This window comes from Schistocerca cancellata, chromosome 7, assembly GCF_023864275.1.
Source record: "Schistocerca cancellata isolate TAMUIC-IGC-003103 chromosome 7, iqSchCanc2.1, whole genome shotgun sequence".
NCBI classification, from domain to species: Eukaryota; Metazoa; Arthropoda; class Insecta; order Orthoptera; family Acrididae; genus Schistocerca; species Schistocerca cancellata.
In genome coordinates, this window is record NC_064632.1 from 539,335,006 (window position 1) to 539,349,770 (window position 14,765).

General features: G+C 37.5%; 1 long non-coding RNA gene across 1 annotated transcript; it reads right to left on the reverse strand.

The window, feature by feature from the left end:
* Positions 1-766: 766 nt before the first annotated feature.
* LOC126092175 (uncharacterized) lies at positions 767-14,312 on the reverse strand. Its single transcript, XR_007521309.1, has 3 exons — positions 14,069-14,312; positions 4,120-4,357; positions 767-1,055 (listed from the first exon to the last, which is right to left on the reverse strand). It is a non-coding gene; the product is annotated as an uncharacterized LOC126092175 (long non-coding RNA).
* Between the last annotated feature and the right edge of the window lie 453 nt (positions 14,313-14,765).

Below are 14,765 nucleotides of genomic sequence, written 5' to 3' on the forward strand. Positions count from 1 at the left end.
TTTATTAACTGGATTCTTTTAAGGCTTGTTATTTTTCAAGTACTTTATTTCAATTTTCTAAAAGATAATTCATGGCAAATACTTCTCTTTGGGTGAAATGTCAATATTTCTGACAGGCACACCTGAAAATACACACACTATCCTAACTTTTAGAACTAATAGAAAAGGAGGGATTGGGAAAAATTTAAAAGGGCAGCTCACTCAGCCTTAGGAAAAGCAGTCTGTACGCTTATCTTGTGTGCTACTTTTTGCAGTCTCCCTTTGTCTTTGCTACAGGTAGGTCCCTATCATTCACTGGTCCAAGATATCTGGCATTCCTTTACTTTCATTACTCAAAACGTTGACCATCATGTTTCACTTATGAATTTAAGCACTGAATTCTTTGAAAAAGAAAGTGAACTAAGCAGTGTCTTCCTTTGTTAAATCAGATGCAGATTACAGTTTAAGTTCAGAAAAACTACTGGTAAAGATTGTTTATACATCAGCAGTGTCCTTCTGTTCTCCTCACTCTGTGATATCTTATACAGCTACAGGACAACATGGAGTTTTGCATTTCATTATGTACAGTATAATGAATTGATGCAAATTGACAAGGAGTTTGTCATTAAATGTGCATAAAAATATTAATACAGCATTTTAATGTAATTTACACTGTTTTTCATTAGAAAAACTTTATTTTTTTCCTTTTTTTTAAAATAGGCTTCAATTCCTTACCTTCTTTCTATAGTCTGGAAGGTGGTTATACAGTTCTGTGCATGTTTCACTTTGAAAGACACTTTCCTTATAGGTGGAAGTTTCTGACTGATACATGTTGTTTTTGTTAGAAATTGTGGTTCTATGATATGCATAGAGCTCTTTTGGACAGGATGTTGCTAAATATTCTATAAGAAAGACTATAGCTTTATTTATTTATTTTGATCCAACATCAACTAATTACAGAAAAAAGTTTTCTTTTGTTCCAGTCTTCTGGATAAGTCAGAGCCTTCATGTAATATTCAGCATTTTTAGTGTAGGAGAAAAAGAGGACGAGATGAATCTCCTATTTTCCTGGTTATCTGCAAAACAGAAGAGTATGTGCATTAATTAATGTTATTAATATGCATACAAAGTTGATGTGGTGGTATTTACCATATAAGCTTGTTATTCGAGCTTCCATTATATGTTGAACTAACAGTCATGAGTTAATTGATTGTGTAAGAAGTCATATACTGATCCATACTGTAATGAAACATTGTGGAACAGTCACATTTATTTTTAATATGTGACATAACAAATTCCACAATGGCATTCTAATAGCATAAACCAGAATTTTTTATTGAACTAAGGCATACATGTATGTGTCGCAATGGTATGTACCAGTTCTACACAAATAAGTGTGGAATATATTTGCAAAAAAAACATTTGTTCTAAATTCTTTTCCTTTATTCCATCAATGATGAGAAAAATAATATGGGCTGACAAGTTTCAGGTGTCTGAACTACGTCCTGTAGTCACTGTTGTCCCAGTACACAGTACACAGTACCATGCAGTGTTGATCTCATTATCACACACAGTTCAGATATACCCAGGCTCACACCTGGATTGCAATAACAAGTGACTGACAGTTGATTGTTCACAAAAGAGTTACCATAGCAACAAGCAACGAGAGAAAGAGCTTGGCCATGCCTTCTGTTTTGTTCATCATTGTCATATTGCACTGTGTGACACTTACGTTGTTAACGTAACTTTTGGTATAAGCTTTCATAACATGTTTTATGCTAGCTATTTTACTACAAGCAAACTAATGACTGTGACTAAGTGATAACGTTATATGCACCCTGACTACTCATATGGCATACTAAAAGAATTACCACATATCAGGACTGATATAATCTTTAATAACAATTTTAGGCATCAAATTTCAGAATAAATGCCAAATACAACAACCAAAGAACAACAACAAAATCCAAGGAATAAACTATCTGTCAACTTCTCTTTTCCAGAGAAAGGAAACCAACTTGCACTGCATGTATCTCACTTTGGCAGTGACAGAACCCACTACGTAAATTCACTACTGCAGTTTAAAAGAAAACTTTCAGAGGAATTGAGTACTGCATTTTACAGCTATTGCTGTTACTTGCATATTGGCCTGCAGGTAATTACAAAAGACTGTCACCCCTTCTAGTGTCTATCACTTTCTCATGCTCATCCAGTGTGGCTCAGATATATTTAGTTCATATATACTCAGTAAGATTATCCGTGATTATCACTGAATGTCTGATTTATTATTTTAGGTGTGTGTCATGTGAGAATGTGGTCATTGAGATATACATTTTAATATAGGACATAAACAAGTAGCTTGGTTACAAGGACACCTTTTGGTAGACTGTTCGTATTTGTATGAGGGGTCCTTTTTTCCTGACAACTTAGTATCACCAATGCTATATCTCATGTAAACATTATCTTCCGAATCTTTCTTTTATACTTCATTGTTCATGGAATTTGGTGTGCTTAGGTATTTTCATTAAGTGTTTGCAAGGTCAGAATGATAGGAGCATTTTAAAATAATATTAGCAATGTGTGTTGAGTTCATACCACAAATAGTTCATTCTATACACTGTGTCACTCCACTTACTTCAACTTGGCTAAGTGATGAGCTGCCAGGAGAAATAATGCTGTATGACATTATAAAATGAAAATGAGTGTGTTAGCTTTTTATTTGTATACTGTGCATGTCTGACAAGACTGATGTTGCACATGAAGATTTGTTTAGGTTACCCAAATGTGGAACCTTTCCTTAAACAATTAACACTGTTACAGAGAAAGCTCCATGGCACCACTTATATTTCAAAACAGTGCATATTTCAGTACAGATTGAATTATTGATTGTAACTAAGCTGTCTCATTGCTCTGTCTTGGATCTAGGAAGTGCTAGTATGTCAATGTATACAGAACAACTTCTGTGTAGCTTGGAAAGTAGCCATGAGATCATGCTTGCATAGCTCAAACAGTAAGATTGCAGCCCACAAAAGGCTGTATTTAGTGTTAGACCCCAATCTGATGCAGTTTTAATCCAACAAATATGATGCACACTGTAACAGAATAAAGGGGAACATGGGAATAAATGTTTATTTGCACTTCTGTAGACAATTGTTTTTCATGAAGTATAAATGATTTGTAGCTCCTTTGTATGCCCCAAACATGAAACTATCACTTGACACCTCAATTCACATGCAAATATTTCCTATATGATTATGTACCATGTGTTTCCATTAAAGTGAAATGCATATTCGCCACTGACAGTACAGTATTGTGATATTCTTCCTCAGTAAGCTCTGCCCTTTCATTTCATTACACCTTCTCCCACATAGATTTTCAGTGGTAAATGATCGCTGCTGTAATCCAGTGTCTTCTTATTTCACACTGGTGTCCACAAGACTTATTTACTTCAGCATGAATGTATGAGTGTACCACCTACAGATATCATTATCACTGGGACAACCACATATACATCATGGCTAATGGCTTCACTGAATTACAATAAGAAAATTGCCTTTAGAAAGTCCATGACTTGCTCTTTTATAGCCAACTAACTCTTCACCTCTACAAGTGCTAACACTGTTCAGCAGAGATGCAAATCAAACCTGTGTATGTACAACATACACATTCATCTATTTTATCTCTCTGTAGATTAGATTAGAGAGTAGATGCACTTCCAATTGGTCAACATTGAGGAGATTCTCTGCAATGTGGAACACGTGATAAAACAAGAACACACAGTAAATATTAACAAAATAATAGTGGATATGCTAATTTACCTTCCACAGATCTCAAATTAAATTGCCCTTGTGGATATGGAGTTGGTAAAAGAAAAGAAAAATTGATGTATATTTACATTTAAAAGTGTATAAAGCTTGTTACCAAAAATAAATGTTCAATACACTTAGGTGCATATGATAATTCTTAGGCTATTGTAGCCACACATCATCAAATAAAAGGAATAAAAAAAAAATAAACATTTTATAGCACTCATTTATAATGATTGCATTACTGTACAAAATTTGTGCAGAAGTAAGATTGTATGCAATATTCACACCACATGACATTATTAACCAGAGCCATGCATCATGCCGCATTTACCTGCCAGAGACAGGCTGCAGCCAACTGCTCCATCCTGTTCCCCACACCGTGGGTAGTTGAGCTCAACTGTGCTGGGAACGGTCAAGCCTGTGTGTCAACAAGACTTGGTGCAGCAGAGAAACAGGCAGTGCTGGGTGGAAATGACAGGCCACACACATGTGGAATTTCTTTCTAAATCCTCTGCACTCCTCTGAGAATCATGAACGTTTAACATGCTAGGAACAGGGCATTCTTGATCCTTTACAAAGAAAAATTACATGTAATGTATAATAATGGACATAACACAAAAACAGTTCTTACTGTAACATGCAAGTGACTAAATTCAGAGCAAATGATTTAATAGCCTTAACACTTTTATAATGCTTCACATTTCACTTATATCACATCAGAAGGGCTGATGAAGCTTTTGCACAATGGGCAGGTCTAGTGTGCAATTTACACTATTCTGATAATCAAAACGTTTTCGTTATGAAATTAATGGGCTCAATACTTCCTTGGAATTCATTGAGGAGGATCCACCTGCTTTGCATATTACATAACTGTGAAATCAGGAACCACAGAAGGTGAAGACAGTCTCAGTACTTTTGCTTTGAGGTTTGTTTCTGGATTTACTTTTTATATACTTGTAAGAAGGAAAACCTCCCCATGAACCATGGACCTTGCCGTTGGTGGGGAGGCTTGCGTGCCTCAACGATACAGATAGCTGTACCGTAGGTGCAACCACAATGGAGGGGTATCTGTTGAGAGGCCAGACAAACATATGGTTCCTGAAGAGGGGATGCAGCCTTTTCAGTAGTTGCAGGGGCAACAGTCTGGATGATTGACTGATCTGGCCTAGAAACACTAACCAAAATGGCCTTGCTGTTCTGGTACTGCAAACGGCTGAAAGCAAGGGGAAACTACAGCCATAATTTTTCCCAAGGGCATGCAGCTTTACTGTATGATTAAATGATGATGGCATCCTCTTGGGTAAAATATTCTGGAGGTAAAATAGTCCCCCATTTGGATCTCCAGTCGGGGACTACTCAAGAGGACATCATTATCAGGAGAAAGAAAACTGGCATTCTACAGATCGGAGCGTGGAATGTCAGATTCCTTAATCAGGCAGGTAGGTTAGAAAATTTAAAAAGTGAAATGGATAGGTTAAAGTTAGATATAGTGGGAATTAGTGAAGTTCGGTGGCAGAAGGAACAAGACTTTTGGTCAGGTGAATACAGGGTTATAAATATGAAATCAAATAGGGGTAATGCAGGTGTAGGTTTAATAATGAACAAAAAAATAGGAGTATGGGTAAGCTACTACAAACAGCATAGTGAACGCATTATTACAGCCAAGATAGACATGAAGCCCATGCCTACTGCAGTAGTACAAGTTTACATGCCAACTAGCTCTGCAGATGATGAAGAAATTGATGAAATGTATGATGAGATACAAGAAATTATTCAGGTAGTGAAGGGAGACGAAAATTTAAGTCATGGGTGACTGGAATTCATCAGTAGGAAAAAGGGAGAGAAGGAAACATTGTAGGTGAACATGGATTGGGGCTAAGAAATGAAAGAGGAAGCCACCTGGTAGAATTTTGCACAGAGTATAACTTAATCATAGCCAACACTTGGTTCAAGAAACATGAAAGAAGGTTGTATACATGGAAGAACCCTGGAGATACTAAAAGGTATCAGATGGATTATATAATGGTGAGACAGAGATTTAGGAACCAGGTTTTAAATTGTAAGACATTTCCAGGGGCAGATGTGGACTCTGACCACAATCTATTGGCTATGAACTGTAGATTAAAACTGAAGAAACTGCAAAAGGTGGAAATTTAAGGAGATGGGACCTGGATAAACTGAAAGAACCAGAGGTTGTACAGAGTTTCAGGGAGAGCATAGGGGAACAATTGACAGGACTGGGGGAAAGAAATACAGTAGAAGAAGAATGGGTAGCTTTGAGGGATGGAATAGTGAAGGCAGCAGAGGATCAAATAGGTATAAAGACAAGGGCTAGTAGAAACCCCTGGGTAACAGAAGAAATATTGAATTTAATTGATGAAAGGAGAAAATGTAAAAATGCACTAAATGAAGCAGGCAAAAAGGAATACAAACGTCTCAAAAATGAGATCGTCAGGAAGTGCAAAATGGCTAAGCAGGGATGGCTAGAGGACAAATGTAAGGATGTAGAGGCTTATCTCAACAGGGATAAGATAGTTACTGCTTACAGGAAAATTAAAGAGACCTTTGGAGAAAGGAGAACCACTTGCATGAATATCAAGAGCTTTGCTGGAAATCCAGTTCTAAGCAAAGAAGGGAAAGCCAAAAGGTGGAAGGAGTATATAGAGGGTCTATACAAGGGCGATGTACTTGAGGACAATATAATGGAAATGGAAGAGGATGTAGATCAAGATGAAGTGGGAGATACGATACTGCGTGAAGAGTTTGACAGAGCACTGAAAGACCTGAGTCAAAACAAGGCCCCGGGAGTAGACAACATTCCATTAGAACTACTGACGGCCTTGGGAGAGCCAGTCCTGACAAAACTCTACCATCTGGCAAGAAAGATGCATGAGACAGGTGAAGTGCCCTCAGACTTCAAGAAGAATATAATAATTCCAATCCCAAAGAAAGCAGGTGTTGACAGAAGTGAAAATTACCGAACTATCAGTTTAATAAGTCACAGCTGCAAAATACTAACGCGAATTCTTTACAGACGAATGGAAAAATTGATAGATGCTGACCTTGGGGAAGATCAGTTTGGATTCCGTAGAAATGAAACACGTGAGGCAATACTGACCCTACGACTTATCTTAGAAGGAAGATTAAGAAAAGGCAAAGCTATGTTTCTAGCATTTGTAGACTTGGAATAAGCTTTTGACAATGTTGATTGGAATACTCTCTTTCAAATTCTGAAGGTGGCAGGGTTAAAATACAGGGAGCGAAAGGCTATTTACAACTTGTACAGAAACCAGATGGTAGCTATAAGAGTCGAGGGGTATGAAAGGGAAGCACTGGTTGGGAAGGGAGTGAGACAGGGTTGTAGCCTATCCCCGATGTTATTCAATCTGTATATTGAGCAAGCAATAAAGGAAACAAAAGAAAAGTTCGGAGTAGGTATTAAAATCCATGGAGAAGAAATAAAAACTTTGAGGTTCCCCGATGACATTGTAATTCTGTCAGAGACAGCAAAGGACTTGGAAGAGCAGTTGAACGGAGTGGACAGTGTCTTGATAGGAGGGTATAAGATGAACATCAACAAAAGCAAAACGAGGATAATGGAATGTAGTCAAATTAAGTCAGGTGATGCTGAGGGAATTAGTTTAGAAAATGAGACACTTAAAGTAGTAAAGGAGTTTTACTATTTGGGGAACTAAATAACTGATGATGGTCGAAGTAGAGAGGATATAAAACGTAGACTGGCAATGGAAAGGAAAGTGTTTCTGAAGAAGAAAGATTTGTTAACATCGAGTATAGATTTAAATGTCAGGAAGTCATTTCTGAAAGTATTTGTATGGAGTGTAGCCATGTATGGAAGTGAAACGTGGACATTAAATAGTTTAGACAAGAAGAGAATAGAAGCTTTCGAGATGTGGTGCTACAGAAGAATGCTGAAGATTAGATGGGTAGATCACATAACTAATGAGGAGGTATTGCATAGAATTGGGGAGAAGTGGAGCTTGTGGCACAACTTGACTAGAATAAGGGATTGGTTGGTAGGATATGTTCTGAGACATCGAGGGATCACCAATTTAGTATTGGAGGGCAGCGTGGAGGGTAAAAATTGTAGAGGGAAACAAAGAGATGAACACACTAAGCAGATTCAGAAGGATGTAGGCTGCAGTAAATACTGGGAGATGAAGAAGCTTGCACAGGATAGAGTAGCATGGAGAGCTGCATCAAACCAATCTCATGACTGAAGACAACAACAAAAACAAGGAAAAGCCATTTTGCACAGATATGTGGATGAAACGGATAAAAAACTTGTTACTGCTTTATTTGACAGCATTGGAAAGTCCATCTTTAACCAGAAACTTATTGGTGACAAAGATTTATTTTCTGTAACTTAGTCTCTGGAAGTTTTGAGTAGCTGCTCGTTTAGATTTATGGTTCATGTGGATTCCTAAATTATCATCTTTTCCATGTGATTGTGAATCCTGTTGTTATTATTGGACACAGCAGGGAAACAGTCTTTGAAAGTTTCCCAAATCGCTTCAAATATTGGCTAATTTTGTTTTTGACATTTTCATCCAAAGTAAGATGAATTTCTACAAGGAAATTGTGGAGGATATTGAAGAAGTCATTTTGATTGGAACTTCAATAGCTTTCCTAAACAGCAAGGTGTTTAATGTATGATTTGTTACAGTCTTCCACATTACACAGTCTTGTGTTTGGTACATGAAATAATATGTTTAAAGTGTTTATTTTTAACATAATGTCTGTCAAATAAGCCACAGTTGGAAGCCAGACTTTGACTAGGGAATGGCGTACCTGGTGAAAAAAAGGTAAACATTATACAATATGAGAACAGTCCTGCCATGATGTAACAATCTTAAAATTCACTAATTACTAGGAGCACCAGTAATAAAATTAACTATTTTCATTGCAGCATAGGATTCAGAGGTTTTTCACATCCATGTAACAGTAAAGTTGCTTTAACTATTACAAGCAAGGGTATATATTTAAGTAACCATCTTGTTGCCGGTGTTACAGCCATTTTAATTATTCTAATATAAGACCAAAGGTGAAGTATTGTGTCAGTAAATAGTGTGCGACGTACAAAACTGCTTGCACACAGGCCACAGAGATTTTGTTTTATGCCTGCAACTGGGTAGCACCTGTCAAATGTGACTTGAGCAGCAAAGCTGCACAGGAACTCAGGCAGACTTGGGTTCTGGCAGGGAACTGCTCAGCTTGGTGGGCCTCTGTACAGCTCGACTGGCTGACTGGGCAGTGAAAGTCAAGACAAGCCTGGCAGTTGCGGCCATGGTCCCAGCAGCCCACGCAGCATTGGTGCAGCTTCTATTATTAACTTTTACACATCAGTTAGTTCTGCTAAGAAATTCATAAGTGGAGTAGCAGTTCACCGCCAATGAATCCTTTACTCTTCTCAAACTGAACTTTTAATGGCCACTGGCATGTTACTGAAAATGTGTAATGCTGAATGGTAGACACCTTTTGGAACTGAAGTAAATGATTTGAAAGCTTTGTGAAAGTTATTCTTATTTCTAGTGTTGATTCCAAGAACTGAGCTGTTTGTTTGAAAGAATATATGTTTTAATGACAAATTTTCAAAATTTCATTAAGGGATAAATACATTGGGAAGCAGTAGTTAGTATCCTCAGTTCCTTAAATAGCCTTCTGCAAGATGTTATTGAGTTTACACCACAAATAATTTCTATGGCACATTTCTGCACTCAGAAAACTTCTGCTTGGCTTGATGAGTTACCCCAGAAAATAATCCTGCATGAAATTATGGAATGAAAGTAAGCACAGTATACTATGTGTGACATTTGCATAGGAAATAGAGATTTGATTAGGTGCTTCAGCAGTTCTGTGGCATGCTCCTCCCACTTAAATTTACTATCATTTTTTTTTTTTTTTTTTAGTTCGCTGCTGCTATTTGAGATTACATATTGTCATTTTGCCATTTGGAGATAGTGGAGATGTGATCACTACGAAACGGAGTACCAAGTGGGGGTATCAGAACATATCCAACACATTCTTATATTTGAGTTTAGTGGTGGGGTGACAGCAGTGGATGCAGTTAGGAACATGTGTGCCAGGTATGAGGACAATTCCATTGGGTTGTTACTGCTGCAGAATAATAGCATGACCCAGTTACTCCTACTGGTTACTCACAAGTCATAGTTACTCCTGCAGGTAATCAGAACTCATAGTTAGACCTGTAGGATACTTGCAAGTCATAGTTAGTCCTGCAGATTACTCACAATTCATAGTTACTCTGGCTACTTACTTGCAAATCATAGTTACTCCTACAGGTTCCTCACATGTCTTAGGTACTCCTGTCGATCCCTCACATATAATGATTATTCCAACAGAATTCTTGCAAGTTATTGTTACTCCTAGAGGTTACTCACAAGTGATAGTTACTGCCACTGGTTACTTGTAGAGCATCGTTACTGCTGCAGGTAACACACAAGTCATATTTTCTGCTGCTGTGTACTTGCCAACTACAGTTTCACCTGCAGGTTCCTAAAAGTCATAATTAGCTTCACATTTCACTCACAATTCATAGTTACTCCCACAGGTTACTCATAAAATGTGGTTACACCTACAAGTGTCTCACTAGTCATAGTTGCACCTTCAGGTTTCTCGCAAGTCATACATTTTCCCAGATGTTATTTGTAAGTCATAGTTAGTCCAGTAGGTTACTTGTAAGTTGAGGTTACTTCTGCAGGTTACTTGTAACTCATAATTACTCTCAAATGTTTTTTAAAATCACAATTATCCCAGTAGGTTGCTCCCAAGTCATAGCTATCCCTGCAGGTTACTCACTAGTCATATTTAGTTACCACTGTAGGTTCCTCATATTTCATAGTTATTCCCACATGTTACTCACAATTCATACTTATTCTTGCAGGTTACACACAGGCCATATTTGGTCTTTCAGGTTACTCACATCTCATAGTTATGTCTGCAAAATAATCACAATTCTTAGTCACTCCTGAAAGTTAGTTGCAAGTTATAATTGCCCCCACACATTACTTGCTAAACATAGTTGCTTGTTTAAGTCAGTCACAAGTCACAGTTATGTGCAATAGGTACATGTAAGTCATATTTATACCCATTAGTTAGTCACATGCTGTATTTACATCTGCAAGTTCCTCACAAATAAAATTAATTTCGATATTTATTTGTAAGATGCAGTTACTTGAAAATATTACTTGCTGTTCATAGTTAATTGTGTGAGTTTGGCACAAGCTACAGCTAGGCTTACAAGTACCTGTGTGTCATAGTTAATACTGCAATTTACCCACGTAGTGTAGTTACCACCACAAGCCCCATGAAAATAATAGTTGTATTGTGCATTCCATTGTTACTGAAGCACCTCATAAATCATAATTTCTAATTATAAGCCATAGCTCTTAACACAGGTTACATGCATATTAATGTGACTGCAAAAAGTTACCTGCACCTCATAGTTACTCCAGCAAGTTATGGGCATGACATGGTCATATCCAATTTTATCCAATATCACAATTACTGCAGCAAGATTCACAAAAGTCACCTGCAAGGCATAGGTCCTCCTGCAAGTTACTCACAAACCACTGTTACTACCATGAGTTACTCACAATGCATAGTTTCTCCCAGAAATCTCTCAAAATTCATAGTTTCCCTTACACGTTCTTCACAATTCATAGTTTTTGTACAAGTTGCTCACAATTCATACTTTCTCCTACAACCCATTCACAATTCATAGTATCTCCCACAAGTACCTCACAATTCATAGTTACTCCTGCATGATACATGCATGACGTAGTCACTCATTCAAGTTATTCACAAATCATTGTTACTGCGACAGTTTCTTCACAAATCATAGTTACTCCCACAGGTTACCCACAAATCACTGTTACTCCTGCTGGTAACTTGCAACTAATAGTGACACATGTGGGTTACTCATAAATCATAGTTTCTCCTGCATGTTACTCAAAATTGTAGTTACTACTACAGGTGTCTCCCAAGTGTCAGTTACTCCCACAGTCTGCTTGATGGTGATAGTTACTCCCACAGGTTACTCAAAGTTCATAGTTTCTCCCACCTGTTTCTCATAGGTCATAGTCACTTCTGCTGGTTACTTGTATGTCATAGTTATGTCTGCAGTGAATATGCAGGTCATAGTTTAACTTGCAGGTTACTCGTAAGTCATGGTTACTCCCAGATGTTTCTCACTAGTAATAGCTAAACCTGCAAGTTATTCAGAAGTTGTAGACATTCCCTCATGTTACTCTAAAGTTGTAGTTACCCCCACAGGTTCCACGCAACACATAGTTACTCCTGCGGGTTTCTTGCAAGTTACAGTTACTCCAGCAGGATACTCACAAGTCATGTTTACTCCTAAAGGTTAGTCACTTCTCACTATTACTCCCACAGGTTACTTGCAAGTCATAGTTAATTCCCAGGTTACTTTCAAGTCATAGTTATCTCTCAGTTCCCTTGCAAGTCGTAGTTTCTCCTGCAGGTTACTCACTTGTAATAGTTACCCCAAAAATCTCTTGCAAGTCATAGTTATCCTGCAGGTCCCTTGCAAGGCATACTTAGTTCCTCAGGATATTTGCAAGTCATAGTTACTCCCACAGGTCACTTGCAAATCATTGTTATTACCACAGGTTAATTGCAAGTCATAGTTGCTCCAGGAGCTACCTCCCAAGCCACTGTTGTTCCTGCATGTCAATTGCAATTCATAGTTAGATGCACAGGCTGCTTGCAAGTCAAAGCTTCTCCCACAGGTTCCTTACAAATCACAGTTACTCCCGCAGGTAACTCACAGATAGCAAGTACTCTTGCAGGTTACTCACAAGTCATAACTACTGCAACAAGTTACTTCCAAATCATAGGTACTTCTGCAAAATAGTCACATATCATAGTTACCCTTGCAATATATTTGCTAGTCATAGTTACTCAAGCACATTACTTGCAACAAATAGTTTCATATGTCCCACCATATTTATTTCTACAAGCACCACAAAATTCATAATTAGACCCCCTTGTTAGTTGCATCCAGTATTTACACCTGCAATTTGCTTGCAAATCAAAGTTACTATCAATAGTTATTTGTAAGTCGCAGTTACTCACAAAAAAGTTTTGCAACTCATAGTGAATTTTGCAAGTTTGTTGCAAGTCATAGTTGGTCCTTCAAGTTACCTGTAGTTCATATTTACCCCTACAAAGTACTCATAAAAGCATATTTACCCTCAAAAACCACCTGTAAATACTAGGACTAACATTTAATCCATAGTTATTCATATAATTGCTATGTGTAAGTAATAGCTCCTACCAGAAATTAACTGCACGTGAGAACTACATCCAAAACTTACTTGCAAGTCATAGTTACTCCAGCAAGTTATCAACAAGGCATAGTTGCCACTGGAATTTACATCACATAGTAATCACTGCTGCAAGATTCATACAAGTCATACATACTCCACAAGCTTCTCACAAGCTATAGCTACTCCCATGAGTTACTCGCAAGCTGCAGTTATTTCTGCAAGTTACTGGCAATTCACAATATCTCTCAGAGATACAGTGCAATTTGTAGCGTTGCTCTTAGGGGACGAAAATAAAAAGAACTGTTACTTTTTTTTTAATGTCGAAAAAGTGAATATTTTGGTGGGCCACTTGGCAACAGAATCAGGGATTTATTACGCTATTATAATAACATACGTTGACCATTAAATACCTGAATAAGAGCAGCATATTGATATATATATTTGAGATTGTTCGGAAGAAACATCATTTCTGTGCATTTTTATAGTCGCGATGTAGTCATACCCGGATCAACACTAAGGGACCAGAAGATTTATAGACTTTAAAAGAAATGCAACACTACACAAAAAAGTTGGTTCAGAAATAATAGGAAAACGATAATGTTCCTTCTGCCTCATGCTGCGTTCGGCCCATCAAAAAAATCAAATGGCTCTGAGCACTATGCGACTTAACTTCTGAGGTCAACAGTCGCCTACAACTTAGAACTAATTAAACCTAACTAACCTAAGGACATCACACACATCCATGCCCGAGGCAGGATTCGAACCTGCGCGCCTAGAACCACTAGACCACCGCGGCCGGCATTCGGCCCATCAGCGTGATCGTAATTTCTGATGATGAAGTAACACAAACAATAATTATCATTCAGTTAAATAAGGAGATGGAATCATCAAGGTTAATTTACGAAAATAAGCACACTTATCTTTAACACACTTTTTTTTAATGCTACGTACCTTTTCATATTAAATTACAATAGATGACCATTGTGGTTAAATACTTTATACAGAACAGTCAAAATGTCCTCTTGACGCTGTCTGTTCGATATCAGTTACAAGAAACTACATGTTTTCCGATTGGAAAAAATAACAATTAGCATATTCACTCAATATTTTCACATAAAATATAAAATACAGTTGTGGAACGCAGCAAGTCCGAGTCCGCCTTTCATAGAAGACAAACAGTAAAAGGTGAGGCGCCAAAAGCTTCATTTGTCTTGAAACAACAGAATTCTTTTTTATACCATTAATCGATACATGTACATAGAGATTTACAGGCACCGCGCAAGAACGGCAAAGATAAAGAATAATAGATTCTGTCGCTGCTATGCGATGGTTCTTCTCTTTTACTTTACAATTGTTCGATAACTTCAGGCCATCAGGCGTTTACTATTGTGCGTATATTAATGTTTGTGAGGCGAAAATTACTAATATTACACTGCCTCCCATGAGGAGGGAAGGAATACCGAAGGTATTACTTTCATCCTCATGCCCATTGGAATATTTGTAATTTTCGGGTGTAACATACAGGTTATTAAAAGTTTCATTTCATATTCATTCTATAATAAAAGAATTAACGTTTCAATTTGTAATTACTGACGGTGGATCATTGTGACTTTGTTCTGTTTTTCTGTCAGTGTTTGCATGGATTCAG